This window comes from Solanum tuberosum, unplaced genomic scaffold (genome assembly GCF_000226075.1).
Source record: "Solanum tuberosum cultivar DM 1-3 516 R44 unplaced genomic scaffold, SolTub_3.0 scf00113, whole genome shotgun sequence".
Lineage (NCBI taxonomy): Eukaryota > Viridiplantae > Streptophyta > Magnoliopsida > Solanales > Solanaceae > Solanum > Solanum tuberosum.
Genome location: NW_006239039.1, coordinates 577,052 through 582,500, shown reverse-complemented (window position 1 = coordinate 582,500; position 5,449 = coordinate 577,052). Strand labels below are relative to the sequence as shown.

General features: G+C 32.2%; 2 long non-coding RNA genes across 2 annotated transcripts; both read right to left on the bottom strand.

The window, feature by feature from the left end:
• Positions 1–2,975: 2,975 nt before the first annotated feature.
• Positions 2,976–3,936, bottom strand: LOC107061064 (uncharacterized). The gene is made up of 2 exons (XR_001473735.1): positions 3,753–3,936; positions 2,976–3,341 (listed from the first exon to the last, which is right to left on the bottom strand). It is a non-coding gene; the product is annotated as an uncharacterized lncRNA (long non-coding RNA).
• A 66-nt stretch (positions 3,937–4,002) lies between these two features.
• LOC107061063 (uncharacterized) lies at positions 4,003–5,068 on the bottom strand. Its single transcript, XR_001473734.1, has 3 exons — positions 5,047–5,068; positions 4,343–4,415; positions 4,003–4,261 (listed from the first exon to the last, which is right to left on the bottom strand). It is a non-coding gene; the product is annotated as an uncharacterized lncRNA (long non-coding RNA).
• Between the last annotated feature and the right edge of the window lie 381 nt (positions 5,069–5,449).

Below are 5,449 nucleotides of genomic sequence, written 5' to 3'. Positions count from 1 at the left end.
CAATTTTTGAATAGTGTTTTGCATGCATTGATAATTCTTTCGTTTAGAAGTCTTTTTAACGGTGGCCAACGTTAGAACTCGCCTTGTTACTACTTGCCGGACCAAGGAGGTAATTAACAAGAAAAGAATTATCAACATAGATTTAGTGTGATACTATCTAATAGGCTAGTGTCGATTGGTGCGAAGTAATAACTAAGCCAAACATCGATTATGATGTCTAATATGAGGTAAAGGTAAGGGTTAGTAAATTATACACACGTAGCCGGACCAAGGTGCGGGGATAAATTCTCTAGATGCCGGACCAAGGATTTAGAAATACCTAAGTTATCACTTTGCATGTAATACACTAGAAAAGGATTACTATTATTAGGATTACTGCGTTATGAGCTTATGGGGAACACATTCCAAGTTACTTTTAATAATCTGAATATAAATAAATACTTAGTTCAAAGTTATCTTTTTATTGTTTTTATTTTATTTCAATTTAAATCCCCTCATTTTTATATAACGACTATCGAGTTAAATATTTGCTATTGACAATATTTTTCCATATTCTCTGTGGGATCGACCCCGACTTATAGTTGGGTAAATATATTACATACGATCGTTTATATTTCAAGAAGTATATTTGAACGTTATCACTATGCGAACACCGCACCCACTCTAACACTTAAGTAGGAAAACCCTCATATGCCAAATGTTAATACATGCGGAAAATTTTGAAAAAAATGGAAATAAAATATAATAAGAACCTTTAACACAATTTTAGTTAAGACTTGTAAAGAAATTAACACCTCCAAGGATCTAGTCTAAACTGGTACAAGAGCTACTACGAGTACAACTGGACATAATAAATAAAGACACAGCTCCCACCATGCGGAAGGAAAGATAGGAGTTGCTGGAGATTTTCTTCGTCTTCACCTAATGAAACATCACCAACCTGAATCCAGACTATGTCAAAAGACATAGCAAGAGTAGTATCAGTACAAAACACACGTACTCGTAGGCATCATCGGTCAACCCGACGCCCAACACATAACATCAGCAACCAACTAGTAAGATCATGAAATAAACCACTTGATTCTCCACCTTTACCCTCTCTCGAAATACCTCCGAATTACACTAGTACTCTAACTACTAACCACTTTCTTGATCAACCTAATTATCAAGTACTTGATCATAGTCTAACCATTCTAACACATAGAAAAGTCCCCAATACAACTACCAACACTCCAACTAACCGCTCACGTTATATTACTTTCTTTTCATATTACCCAGCCATGGACACATAGTACATTACATCACGCTTTATGACCACTACACACAAATCCCTTTCTCCAAGTGAAATCCACCTAAGCACTTACTTCACGCACAATACCCCCACTTTTCACCCTTGCAACTCACGAATCACCCTTGTCTATCCGGATTCACTCAACAACGAGATGTATAACGGGTTAAATCAACAAAGTAGAACAACATAAGAAGATCATCATATTCATTTACAACTCCGGAAAACACATCAAATATCACTTACAAACCACGTTCAATTTCACAACCCTCAAGGTATACAATTATATAAAATCATTAGTCCTCTCATGGAACCCAAACCCAAACAGTTAGCATACCGAAACGTAGTACCCGATCAAATATTTATGTCGAAATGTGGCAATCGATCCCATTATTATGCCGGAACGTGGCAACCGATCCAAGTTAGTGTATCGGAACGCAACACCCGATCCATTCAAGAAGCCACAATCACAATCATAAGTATATTCTCAAGTTCATGCAATCAAGTCATGATTCATGGCATTCATCATTCGTCTATCTCATTTAAAAAAAGTGTGATCAATAATGCAACATTCACATACATACATGTATCATAATGAAGCAATAACAAGCATACATCACACAATCATAGAATCACAACCATCACCTACGAACTACTCACCCACGTATAGCATGTAAGCATGAATTCGGTCATACTTAACCCTAGTTCATCATCTAAGGCTTCTTTCTAGGATTTAACCATAATTCGTTCGGTGCACGAAGGCCTACGGATAATTTCTATCGTTGCTTTACATATATTAAGTAGTGAACACATATTTATAACTACTAAATTCATAAATCTAGCCTACCTGGGGCCCAAGTAGTTGCACGGATTTTTGGTCTTTGATTCTTGTTTCCAGGATTTGTGACGGTGATCTTGACCAGAAATCCGCAATCCATCGACATCTTCACGCTAGAAAACTCTCCCTCCCTTTTCCCAAGCTTGCAGCAGCTTTTTGGGGGTTCTAAGGTGTTTTTCGACTAAATTAGGTATTTTAGGGAGAAGGAGAAAATAAGAGTTCACGTTATTTACATTCTGTCTCGACTATCCCGCTCTGGCGCCAACTTACCCCACCCTAGCGATATTTGTCCTGCCCTGGCGGGACAGTGGCCCAGAATTTTCCAATTTTTTGCTTTTTCTAATTAACGACTGTTCGGGTCGTTACAATTTGTTAGGAGTTGATTAAAATACTTGTATCTAGTGTGAAATCAGTGGCAGTCACAAACTTAACATTATTTGTCAATTTTACAATAATTTCTTTTTCTCCATAATTGTCTTCATAAGGAAGTCCCTTCTCCATATGAGCATTCTTATTATTCTCGATTTCTAATGATTGTGAAATGGGGACTTGCTCTATATTTTCTGCAAAAATAAATGAAGTCTATGTATAAATATATTTTTAAATACTTTATTTATCTTAATTTATATGATAGATATGAAATTTAAGAAACAAATAAATACTTTCAAGAATTATGATAAAAAATTTCCTTAAAATTATTACGTGGTTATAAATTATTTCATCAAACATAAACTAAAATTTTAAAATTAAATTATTTTCAAATATTGAGATGCATCATTATTTTTAGAATAAACTAAAAAAAAGTATATCGGGTAAAATGGAACAAAGAAAATAATAATAATCATACTATGGAACTAAAACATTTTCTTTTGGATTAAAAGTTAATTACTAAAAACTATAGATGCAATCACTAACTATATAATACGCGTAGCTTATCGAATGTGATCGTTAAGAGCATGCTTGCTTGGCTAAATTAAATACCTTCATTGTATAAAAAATTGATGGTCAATTCTTCGTTCTTGGCCAAGGTTAAGACCACATGATCATTGATTTCTCCGTGTGCTTTATCTTTAGGAACAACATTTTGGAGCTCCAAGTTTGCAAAGCATGTATTCTCTACTTCTTGAAATAATGGTGACATCAAGTGAAGGACATCTATCGAGACATTGGAGGAAGAAAGCATGTCGAATTTTGAAGATCTTGAACATTCTTTTCCTACACACATGATGAGTCATTGATAAAAATAACTAAAGATAATGCTCATGCAATATAGCTAATAGTTTTGTTTAACTTAAATTCTAGTGATATAAAAATATTTACACAATCACGTTTGTCATGAAATAGTTATAGGTATATTATTATCAATATAAATATCATCTTTATAATAGGTTAAAATTTACCGAGTGTATAAAATTATTTTCATTGTATATACAGTTCAAATCCATTTTTATTAGTACATAATGTGGGAAAAAGATTTACAATACATAACACAAACAAAACTTTCACATACTGAAATGTATGAATTTTGTGGACTATTAAATTCATTGTTCATATATGATGGTAATAATAATCAAATAAAATAAAAAACTTACAAAAAAGGATTAAGCTAGTGATACGATCACTTACCTACACTTTGTGAAAATTCAGAGTCCAACTCATTACTTTTGTTCAGGTGAGCAAACACTTTATTTTCACTCTCTTTTACCTTGTCCACTTCCTGGTGGAGAACAACTACTAATTCATGGCAATCTAAATTTGTAATTCTTTCAGTTTCTTCTTTCCGAACCAATGATTGCATAAGTACATCATCATTAGAGAGATTGGAGGAAAATTGCTTTCAAATGCTTTATGGTTTGGAAGATCTTTAAGGTTATCCATCGAGCGAACCTGCTTGGATTTAACATCATTATAGTAAATGTGATTGTCCAACTTCATGAGATTGTTTATGTACCACTAAAATTTTAATAACCTACCACAAACTCACTTGTTTGTTTGAGCTCGATCATTTCACACATGAGTGCCACTTCATTTCCTAAATGTAGTTCACCATTGTTTTCTTTCTGTTTCGTTGTTGTATGCTCTGAGTTTGAAGATTCTTTTTTTCTTTTCTTGGAAGGACGTTTTGGAGATCCAATCTTGATTTAATTCAAGATAAATTTATAAGAATGATTGTAACAATAAAAAATATATATTTGTCAAATAATTAAACATCTTACCTTAATCTCTTTTACCATATTTGTTTTGTAATCGACTTCTACTTCCATTTTCTCGTAACCATCTAAGATATATCTACATACATCCATAACAGATCGACATATGAAACATTTTTTCATATGATACTAAACCTACAACACAACAATTCTTTTCATTAGGTTACAATAATTATTAAAGGATTTAAATGTTGTACACTATTATCTTGCACTAACAAATTATTACCTACTCTGCTAGACAAATTCAATAAGATAAGTATTCTAATACAAATTAAGCAACTAAAATAATTATAATAGAGAAGATGCCTCATGATATAATGTAGAAACTATAACGGAACTATCTAGAAAAACATCTCCTAAATCAAAATGTAGACAAATCATAGAAAACCTACTATAAAACTATCATTTAACTTTTGCATTTTATAAAATATTACATGTCTTATTTTTAAGATTACAAAACTCATATTTTATAGACTCTTAGTTGTAAGTATACTTTAAATTCCATGATAGTGTAAATAAGACATTATCCAAATGATGAATAAAACTTAAACTCATTGTCACAGGTAGCTTAGTGATTGATTCGTTATCTCTTATTTTCTTGACTCATCATTTTTTTAGTTCCTCATCACTAATTTATAGAATCAAGATATAGGAAACAAAAACTAATAATTTAAGTTATATGCAAGAAATAAGATAATAATATTATTTACCTTGTCACATTGACCATTAGGGTGCCTTCTCTTTTCACATGTCCAATCGTCCAAGATATCATGATATTTTTTATTAAGTCTGAATGGATCGACTAAATCATCTCCCTATAATTCAAGTTCATAACAAAGTATTTGGAAGAGTTAACCGTCTCATAATTATGATCAAACCTTGACTTATTAAATCTATACATAAGCAATCTAGAAAAATAAATGTACTAACCTTGTTTAATTTTACAGTATAAATATTAGTTTCACCTGCTAAAGGTACAATTGCAAAGCTAACAGTAGATAGGGCTATGACCTCCGCATTAATCAATCTCCTCTTCCTCCCGGTGAGTTGATGGTGAGTTAATTCAGACTCATTCAGCAAATAATAGAAAACTTTAAATCAAAATTTCTTGTC